General features: G+C 44.8%; 1 long non-coding RNA gene across 1 annotated transcript; it reads right to left on the bottom strand.

Annotated features, from left to right (window-relative positions):
• Window positions 1-2,441: 2,441 nt before the first annotated feature.
• On the bottom strand, window positions 2,442-10,588 carry 9530059O14Rik (RIKEN cDNA 9530059O14 gene). Its single transcript, NR_015610.2, has 2 exons — window positions 10,325-10,588; window positions 2,442-6,155 (listed from the first exon to the last, which is right to left on the bottom strand). It is a non-coding gene; the product is annotated as an RIKEN cDNA 9530059O14 gene (long non-coding RNA).
• Between the last annotated feature and the right edge of the window lie 504 nt (window positions 10,589-11,092).

Genomic DNA, 11,092 nt, shown 5'->3' with positions numbered 1-11,092 from the left:
ACCTAGGGTGTCTCAGATGTCTACTGGGTCTGGGCTGGAGCTTAGTGGAACATGAACAAGGCTGGCTTCCATGCCGAGCACAGGGGACATCCGTCAATGAGGTGGAGGACATGAAGCATGAGTGGCTGCTTAGCCTGAGAATCGCATTGGCTCTGACACTGGATGCTCATATCCCTGGGGACGGGATTCATAGACAAGGCCACCCTCTACTTGGATAAGTCAAAACCCAGTTCCTCTTTTCCTGGGTTTGCGTATCGTTACTGTTGCATAGTTGTGGCCAAAACATGGTCTGAAGGGGCCGAAGCCACAGCAAGCCAAGAGAGGAAACTCAAGCTCAAAGTACAGTTTGTTGGACTCATAGATTTTTTTTTTTTACTTTAAAAAAATAAAAGAATCTAGCTCCGTAAAGCTTCCTCATCCTCATCAAACAAACAAAAACAAGCAAACAAACAAATAAATCAGCACTCAGTTTCTGGGAGGCGATGGTGATCTTCGTGGGAACAAGAAAATCTGGGTGTGCATGCAGCTGTAGGCTCACACTGGGTGTGCATGCAGCTGTAGGCTCACACTGGGTGTGCATGCAGCTGTAGGCTCATGCAGGCGGTGCTGTGCCTATGATGTGACCTTGGGTGCTCATCCTACCTCCTTCCACCTGGTCTGAGTCTGGGCTCCGTTCCACGCAGGTATGCCAGTGTCTGGGAATTCCCCAGTCTCCATCTCTCATCTCACTGTAAGAGCACAGCGATAACCACGTCCAGCTTCACACAGTGCTGGGGACCAGAACTCAGGTCCCCACATTTGCTCTGCAAGTGCCTTACCCACTGAGACATTTCCGCAGCCGCCCAGAAAATAATTTAATATAGTATCTGCCTCACACAAAACTAAGTGGAAACCAACAAGCCTGTTGTCTTTAATTTTACACAACATTTAGGCATGTCTAAGCATTGGGCTTCGGTTAAACAGGAATGGTTTTGTCTCATATGAAATGACGTATACATTTAAGCATCAGTGTACTTAATGACTCCACACTGTATGTCCTATACTTATTTAGTGCACACTTATTGATAAGGATGCTCTAAATCTCTGCGGACATTACATTATTCCTGCTTCCGTGGTGATCTAGAGGTTTGAGAGAAACATGAAGGTAAGCCGTAGGCTTTTCAGTTTCAGTATTTCCTTGGGAAGACCAACTTGCAAGATGCTCAGTTGCAGACCATAAGCAAATTCCTCTCAATTTTCCCCTCGCAAGCAATACAACCTTAAAATAAACTATTTACTAAACAGAAAGCTAAATTATTAAAAGTCATTTACACCCAACTACTCTGACGATAACTGTATTACTACATACACTGAAATTTTTTTTTACCCAAATGTGTGTTTTATTAAAGTGGAATTAAAAACCAACCTTGCAAGTTTTTAAAAGCAAATTATCATCTTCATCTACTACATTATCCTCGGTCTCATTTACATGGCCGTGAGGACTACTTTCAGCAGCCTTTCTATCCAGTTGTTGTACCTCTAAACATGCTGCTTTTAGGCTGCTGAAAAACGCAGTCGCGACGAACTAGATCTTTCTTAGCTGCTGTGCCACAGAACAGCAAACTCCAGGGGTGGTGGCGTCACGCTTGTGACACAGCTGTACATTCTGCGGCTTTTTAGGTGATGCTGAATACTGTGTGTGTGTGTGCGCACTGTGTATATGAACATCCTCATGCACGTGCATGTGTGTGCATGATTCTGAGTGCATACACATTCGTGTGAGGCCAGAGCACACCCTCGGGGGTTGTTGCCCAGTCACTGTCCACCTTGTTTTTCTGAGACAGGATCCCTCACTGGCCTGGAGTTCACTTATTCAGCTGGGATAGCTGGTGAGGAAACACCCAGGGTGCTCTCCTTTCTGCTAACGCTAGGATCACAAGCATATATTATCACACCTGGCCTCTCCCCTTTCTCTTTTCTAACATGGCTTCTAGGTATTTAACTCAGATCACTCTGTTGACTGAGCTGTCTCCTTGGTCCTTGAATATATTTTTAAATGATGCGAAAGTATTACCGAAAATTTGGTGGGTATATGGAAGCTGTTTTTGATTCTAACCAATTTGTTCTAAGTATAAGTTTAAAACTGTAGTCTAAGTATAGGTTTAAAACTGGCAAGAAAATAATGTATTTAAGTAGTGTGTTTATTTATATTACCAAACTGGATAGTATGTAGCCAAAAGATATGTTAATGTTTTTCAATGAGAAAATGTATCCAGCGAGTAATGTACCACGGGAGTCCAGTGCTACAGCCCATGACAACAAGTCCATGGGAAAAACCATTTAATTCTTTTCTGGCCCATTTTAGTGAGATACACCAGTAAACCACCCAACATCCAAGACAAGCAAGGTCTACAAATGCAGATTTCTTACTCAAATTCTTTGGGAATATTTTTTTTTTCTTTCCAAGTTTCCTTTCTCTAGGATTTAATTTTCTCTTTCATCGCAGACATCCAAGAAGTCCCAGTTTTCTTCCAACTTTTGCATATGTACTTCTCTGCAGGTTAAAATTCATGAGGCTTGTTCTTACAGCTGAGTTTAAACTTACCTTTCATAAAACCACACCAGCATAGTCTCCAAGTATAAACTATGCAGCTGACTGACTCTGGAAAGCCACACACACCGTATACAGTTCTTAATTGGAACCAAGCTACTGACATGCATAATAATATATGTAGATTATTCATCAGGCATATTTTATAGTAATCATTTAACAGTAAGGGAAGCTTACCCATAATGCACATCCCTGAATGTCTAAATACCAGCTTTCTGGTAATCCATTTTCTCAGCAAACTTTGTACCCCATCCACTTGCTATCTAAAAACTTAAAACAATAAAAACAAGGGAAAAACATTTCCTCAAAGCAGCAGGGGAAACGGTGCAAGTTCTTGCTATGGGGAGGGAAGGTTGGAGCTGAATGTCAAGTCTATACCTCAGCAGCCTTACCTGCCCTCATTGGTACACCGACTAATATAAATGCCTCCTGAGGTGGAGACCATGAAAAACCACACCACATCACACGTTAAAACATCTTAAATGCTCTAAGAAGCAGAAACAGACATCTATTTACAGGGTGATGATACCGAGTGTGGGGTGCATATGTGTGCCCAGCATCCTCCTCTATGGAGGCTTTCCCACTGAACCTGGAGATAGGCTGGCAGCTCACAAGCCTCAATGGTCCTCCTGTCTCTGTCCACACCGAGTACGGAAGTTACAGGTGTACATATGATCATGTCCAGCTTGTTATATATGTGCTGGCATCTCATGGTCATGTGGCAAGTGCTCTTATCTACTGAGCCATCTCTCTAAACATCAATTTCTTTTTTGCATGCCTTCCCCACCCCCGTCATCCACAGCATATCAGAACTTGCAGCCAAGCCTGCCTACCTGAGTTTGGTCCCTGCAACTCATATGGTGGAAGGAGAGAACTGACTTCCACAAGCTGTCTTTTGCCTTCCACAGCACACTGTGGTATGTTCACCACCGAGCATGCATGCATGCATATGCTGAGTTATTATATTTAAAAAAACAAAATTTGATTTTTGGCAATGTCAAAAGTCATTGGCTCCATTTGCTTAGAGAAGAGGTGGCATATCCGATATAACTGGGCTGTATCTCACCCAATCGATTGAGAAAACACCACACTCTGGTCTGTCATGGGGCGGAGCAGTGTGCCAGCTAATGCTGTGGACCTCCTATGATCCCTCGGTAGCAGGATTCTATATAGACAACCAGCAGCCACAGTTGCCAAGTCAGTGCATAAAGGAACCAGACCCTGCCAGAAATGCCTACCATCACCCAACTGATGGTACCACCCTGAAGGTCCCTTCTCACTGAGCACACTTAGTTTTTCAAAGACTACTCTATCAGGAAGAGCAATATGTATTATTATTAGTACTGTGCGTGTGTGTAGGTGCGTGTTTATGTAGGTGCATGTGCATGTGCATGCCTTAGAGTGTGAGGGTTAAAGGGTTAATCCCAGCTGTTGTCCTCAGGTGTTATCTTCCTTGGTTTTTGAGACAGAGTCTTTCCTTGGCTTGTAGTCTGCCAAGTAAACCAGGCTTGCTGGATAGCAAGATCCTGGGACCCAGCCATCCCTGTCCTTTGTATTGATTGACCATTTTGTTTTGGTTTGGGATGAGGTCTCACCAGCTCAGTAGCTCTGGCTGACCTGGAACTCATCAAGATCTCCCCTGCTTCTGCTTCCCAAGAGCTGTAATTAAAGGTGTTGGCCATCAAGGCTGGAAATTCAACTTTTTGACACGAGGCTTCACACTGCAGCCTAGGCTGTCATTGAACTCACTGCTACCCTCCTGCCTCAGCCTCTCCAGTAATGGGTTTGCAGAAATAATTCAAGACTTCTGGTAGGAAAAGCAGAATTTCATATAAAATTATAAAAATAAAATTCCTTCACATACCATCCAACAGCAAGCTTAAAGGGGGGTGGGGTGGAGAGATTAAAATGTGGCTTTCCTAATGCATGGCTATTCCTCTGTTGGGTTTCTCTTAAAAATAATTTATGTAAAACAGGCTTCTTTCTAAATATACTGTGTGTTCCCATACATGCATTGAAAATATTTGCATACAGTGTGTGTATGCCCTGGTACACACATGGTAAAAAATTTAAAAATATGGACTGCATAAATCAGTAGCTGATTTTAAATATACATCAACTTAAACAGATTTGTTTGCAATTTATGAATTCCTCAGGTATAAAAGATCTTTCTTGCTGGCGGTGCTTCTAGAAGATGTTTATACTCTGTGGAGTGTACAAAATGCCTCTCACACAAACAAAGGAAAGACTCAGGAACGTGGCATTCTAACCCTGCCTTCCCTATTAAACACCCACCATGAATGCACAGAGACCGGCCGGGACCGGTGAGGCGAGCCTGTCATGCTACAGTAGGCATGATATTTTGTGTGCTGCCCAAGACATTTTTCTCATGAATATAAGTCGCCTGCCATTTATTATGAGATTTTCCTCCGATTGACACCCCATTATGTATATTCAGTCAAGCTCGAAAGAGATTTCAGTGATCAATACACTATTTGTGTTGAAAGTCTATTAGCAGCTCTAGCAATAAGCTACAGAGGAATAAAATGGAAGTGGTATTTCTAAGTGAAGTGAATGATATAGAAATTTGTGGTTTAGACAAGGAGGCAGACACAGGATGGTAGAAAAACAAGAGAGAAGCTAAGATAAGAGAAATGTTTTTTCTATTAAAAACCAGCTTTTCAGAGCCCAGCCACTGGCAGAAGGCATTAAGTGCCAGAGAATTTTTAAAAAATATTTTAAGTTACATGTCAAAGCCTATGAAGCAGCAGTGTGTCTCTCCCAGCACCAATCCCTTCAGAGCACAGATAATCCCCCTTGCTTAAAGAGTCACATTTGGAAGCACTTGACACCCCATAAGGTAGAGAAGGCAGAACCAGTCCCAGGAAGTCTGTAAAGTCTTGCCCTATGCAGCCTCTTTGTTGGGTACTTTAATACATTCCATTTTATAAGCTACTAGTATAGTATTCTATAAGCACAGCCTTCGTCAGCTGAGAGCCGACATTTTGGCTAGTGTATACGTTAAATTGCTAACCACAGAATTTCATCCGACCCCAAAGAATTCAGCTCCTGGATCTGGAGGTATCTACATATTAAGAGCCATCTGCTTGAACCAAGATATGAGAGCACACAAGGCTATCCAGAAAGAAAAAGACATCTGGGAAATACCAATTCAGCATTACCCAGATGCCAAAGCTTCATGTCGCATTACAATGTAGCAAAGAAGAGCTCAGAAGGAAGTCAGTCAAAAGCTACAACGAAGCTTCACGTAGTATTACAATGTAGCAAGAAAGAGCTCAGAAGGAAGCGGGCCAATGGCTGCAATGGCCTAAGCAGTTCATAGAAAGTCATACTGCTGGGTTGTCAATAAATGTCCCCATGTCACACACCCCTCCAGGCGATGGTCTCCACCCTCGCTCCCCTCTTAGGAAGCCGGAATCTTGAGTAGACAGACTGGAAAATCAGTATAGATCTCTAAAACTATCAATATTTAATTATTTAGTTTGCTGAACTTACAGTTTGAACTACTCTTGGGCAGAAGGGCAGCAGTCGGACCAGTCAACACCTGCAAGACCAAAACAGCCAGAACATTAGCAGTTAGGGTTGTCTGCAAATCTGTGAGTGTCGGAGAACAAGCAGTCTGACCCTAGCAGATGAGCTGCATCTGAGCTGCATCTGAGCAAAGCTACCCACAGTATTTTGACCCCAAGCTTTCAAATTAGCATCCTAAAAAAAAAAAAGACATTTTGAGACACTGAAAAAAGTCGGAGGGTCTTGATGGTCCAGAGATAGCCCAGCTAAATGGAATCAGAACCTAATTTCTACTGAAAGACACAAATAAAAATGCTTCTGACAACCCCAGAGTCTCCTCAAAATGAAAATCAACTAACCCTGAGCAGTAAATTCATCTGTGTGGGATGCGAGTGCATTTGACAGAATGTGCACGCAAGGCGCATTCTTGAATCCTGCAGAAATATCTGTGCAACGATTTAATGTCATTTCAAATGAAAGGAGCTGCAATTCCAAATGTTGGGGTGGGGAGTGCTGGCTTGCAGCATCTGTGTTTTGTTTGTTTGTTTGTTTGTTTGTTTGTTTGTTTTGAAGGCAAGGTCTGGTCTTGAACATGAATCCTCCTTGCTCTGCTTTTTAGTCTTTCAAGAGTGCTGTATGTGCCACCACACCCAGTTTTCAGGTTTTTAAAGTAAAGCTACTTTTTACTGTCAGACACACTCTTGCACACACACACACACACACATGCACACGCACTCGAGCATGCACATACTCACACATGCGAGAGAGAGAGAGAGAGAGAGAGAGAGAGAGAGAGAGAGAGAGAATAAAAATGTATTAAATTTCAAATACATAAAAAATCTAAAATTCCCTGAAATGGCTGATTTGCAAATTGGGTTTTCATCAAACCACTTATAAATTCAGGTATGATGTGACGTGGGCAGATGAGAAAGATTTCCAGAGGCCCACTCTAAGTCAGATATCAGGCGCCCCCTCCCTTTGTCCTTTAATTTCCTCCAATGTCCTGAAAAAGATGTGTTCATTAGCAACATCTCTCTGGGGGGGGGGGGGGAGAGAGAGAGAGAGAGAGAGAGAGAGATTGATTGAGATTTGCTGGCATGCTTTAGCAGGGCAGGTGTTAATTCAGCCAGGTCGCTGGCTTCATTGAGATGTTCTGGAATGTTCCTCACACAATGCAGTTTATATATCTACTGTAGGAACTCAAGGCAGTAATATTCTGGAACCTTCTCACAGTAAAATCAACAGCAAGCAAGTAGACAGTGCCAGCTTCCTCAGATAATTACTGATGTCTTAGGAAAAGACTCTCTGAAGCATGGCTGCCCAGGCACTAGCATCCAAGCTGAGCGCTAGAGCCAGGATCTGCCCTTGTGAATCCTGAAACTGAGCGCTAGAGCCAGGATCTGCCCTTGTGAATCCTGAAGCTACTGAAATCGATTTGAGTTTTAGAATGACCTGCAATCACAGACAATTTACCTGATTGCTTGTTCCAGGGACTCAAAGCCTTCAAGGTGCTGGGATTTGTAGTTGTGTTTTGTAGATTTAAAAGAGGGGAAGATAATGTAAGGGGGAAGGTGTGTGTGTTGGGGGGACAGAAGGAGCTTTGAACTTAAATTATCGCTTTAAAAAGAAACATGCAATTTTCACTCGGAATAATGGCTGAGGTAAGTGCTAACAGGTCCAGCCAGATCTGGAAATGTGCTATCTCATTCTAGCTGTCAGGTGAGAAATGTCTTTTTCTTCCTTTTAAATAACGTATCTACTTTAAGAATGGATGGTAGGTAGCCAAATGGGCATCTTTCTAGAGAAAAAATTTTTTTAAAGAAAGTAAAAATGATTTAAATTTCTCTTCTTCTTGGTCAGCCCTGCTGTCTGTGCGGATGATACACAGACGGTGGCAGTGAGAATTAGGAATTATGAATTCAGAACGCCTCTTTCTTCAAAGGGCTTATAATACTCTTTCCTATAGATTTGAAATCTTGTCTTTGCAGAGGTGGCTTCCTCTAATCATATGTGGCATGTCCTGACTCAGTTCTTCTTGGTGGAGCTTGCAGTAAAGGGCTAGTGCATCCATTTATTTCTTCTTCCTGTTCTCATGAAGATACCGGATGCTTAACTATCACACATGCTGGCTTATTCTGTATATTACCTGAAAACCTCATTAAAAAACAAACAAACAAAAAGACACTAAAAACCCAAACCCTTATTTTTATTAAGAAATCTTATCAGGAGATCCAACGCCTTTGATGTTTGTTCTCGACGTGTCTTTCAGCCTCCCCGACCTTAAAGTTTAGAAGCAGTTCTCACTCTGTCTTCTCCAACAAAATCAGCCTCTCAGAGTTATTACAAATACTGGTTTGCGAAGCTGACAGGTGAAGTGGAGTAATATTAGGTTTTGAAGGCTGCACAGGAGTCGAAGCCCCTCTCCAACATTAGTGCACATGAGCACAGGCATCACAGAGCCCGATGCTGCCTCGCCCTGCACTGCTGCAATTGCAGGGTTCCTTCCCTGGTGTCATGCAGACACTCAGAAGAAGGGTGGGGCTCCCTGGTCTTGCAGTGTAATGGCAAAGAGATTCTCTGCTGTTCAGAAAACTGAATTGTTCACATTCTGGTTTTCCAATATTCTCCACAAATACCTTGAACATAATGGGGTGGTTAAGACTGTCACTGTTTCTAATGTTACAAGGGAGATGAAAACCTTTGTGTCAGGCCAAATGAGATGTGTGCACCAGTGCAGATGGTGGTTATCAAAATGAAGGGGGTGAATCTAAAAGCCCAAGGAAAATCTCCTAGGGAGGAGACTGATAAGAATGAATATATATATATATATATTATATATATTTATAATATATATATATATATATATATATATATATATATATATATATAATGTGGTTAAGGTCTAGAAGTGAAATCTAACTGTGCTAAGCTCTGCTGGCAGCCTTATGAGTCAGCACACCTCTCAACCCTTCAGCAAGTGCAGCTAGAGTAAATGGGTAAGAGCTGTCTTTGGACACACCCATTCTCTCTCTCTCTCTCTCTCTCTCTCTCTCTCTCTCTCTCTCACACACACACACACACACACACACACACACACACACACCTTTATGCTGCTGGGTGTCTGAATTCAGAGCTTGTATCCCAAACTGCACCCTTCCACCTCCACTGAGAAGACTCAGCTCCAGTGCAGAAGGGCTAGCCTTCAGCTCTCTCCCCAGCGTAATTGGATCAGGGCTTATTTCTTCCTCTAGGGGCAACTCCTACTTCATTTTCTCTCCAGTCTGCATGTTATCAGCTTGACATCCCCTTCAGTGGCACATGACAAATTAAATTGGCCATCACTGTACTCATCAAAGGAGGTTGTCTTCTGTTCCCCAGAAGTCCTGTGTTCTCTCTCTCTCTCTCTCTCTCTCTCTCTCTCTCTCACACACACACACACCTTGGTTTTTATTTATTTCTATTTTTTTCCCTAGGGTTTTGTTTGAAAGGTTATAAGGAACATATGGACCATAAAGCCAAAAGTATAGTCGCAAAATATGACTCAAATACCTACATCTCTACTGCCTTGCATTTAAAACAAAAACTTTACAAAAACGCGAATTAAGTTATTTTCTCCATCTTCCCTCGTAATTCAACACTTTAACGCATATTTTCTGCCAAAAAGTCATAAAGTAAAAATGGTGTATCCTAGGCGCTTCCAAGTCTCACACATCCTTGGCAGAATAACCTGCAGCACAGGGGTAGATCAGAAACGGAGGGGGTTAGCTGGTTAGCAACATCTACAGCCACTGTTTCTTCTCTCCTTGGCATTTCAAGTGGCTTTTGGGGACAGAGTGACGGGACCAACGCAGAGGCTTCGCCCTAGCCCTACCCAGGGCTGATTCTCAAAAGGGCCCCCGCCCCCCACATTCAAACACGCCGGGTGTACCCAGCCTGCGCCAGCTAGCTAGAGCTCCCGGCTCCTATCTGAGTGTCTTTTCAACCTTTGTCAAGTATCTCAAGACAAGAATTCCTCAAATCAAAGCGCTTTCCCAAACCAGGGACTGGGGAAACTCGAAAAAGAGGCCCAGAAGGCGAGTGACTTCGGACTTGTTCTGCAAGCTTGACTTAGTCATTACACCAAACCTCCTGTGCCCTAGAGGATCCCGGGGTTCCCACACAGTAGGAGGGCATCCCATGCCTGCGCTCCCGCTGGGCACTCACCTACTGCTAGAAAAGAAGTCACAATCTGTGGTCCAGACTTCCGCCGCAGAGAAGCCCAGCACGCCCACCCAGAGGGCTAGCGCGCCTCCGCGGGTGGTCGGATCACAGGGTGCCGAGGGTACCCACTGAGGTGGCCGGACATCTGGGTGTCTGAGCGCGCCCTCCGAGGTAGTCTGATCGCTCGCGCCCGGTAGGGCGGTGGGAACCCGGGCAGCTGCTGCGAGGAGCGCTCCCGGGCGGGTCCGCGCCGAGCTCGAGCGAGCGGGCGAGCGGGGCGGGAGGGGCCATTTGTAACCGAGCAGACGCTACCACCGCCCCTTACTCGCGGGGGGCGGGGGCGGGCGGTCAGGTGATGGCGGCCCACCCCGCGCCGCGGAGCCCGGTGGTTCCTGCCCGGGAGGAGCCCCCTGGCGCGCTCTGATTGGAACTCCCGCTGCAGTAGGAGGGGGAGGGGGACACGTGACCGCCCGACTGGGCAGCCGGCGCGCCCCACCCGCTATGGGCACCCCATCTTTCCTCCCGGAAAAGCCGGGGAACACAGGGAAGGCGGGGGAGCACGCAAGGTGCAACCAGCTCCTTTAGCTGCAGTGCCGGGTGATCACCGCAGCTGAACCTGGGAAGGCATTCACACTACCAACCGGCCTTCACAGTCCTCCGCCCTGCCCTTGGCAGTAGAACCCTCCCTCCTCTGCTGCAGCCCCCCCCCCCCCCACACACACACACTGACACTCTGAATAGACCCCACCGGCACTTCATAGTCAAGCGTGA

Source organism: Mus musculus, chromosome 9, assembly GCF_000001635.26.
Source record: "Mus musculus strain C57BL/6J chromosome 9, GRCm38.p6 C57BL/6J".
Lineage (NCBI taxonomy): Eukaryota > Metazoa > Chordata > Mammalia > Rodentia > Muridae > Mus > Mus musculus.
The sequence above is the reverse complement of the archived record's forward strand: the minus strand, read 5'-3'. Positions and strand labels throughout refer to the sequence as shown.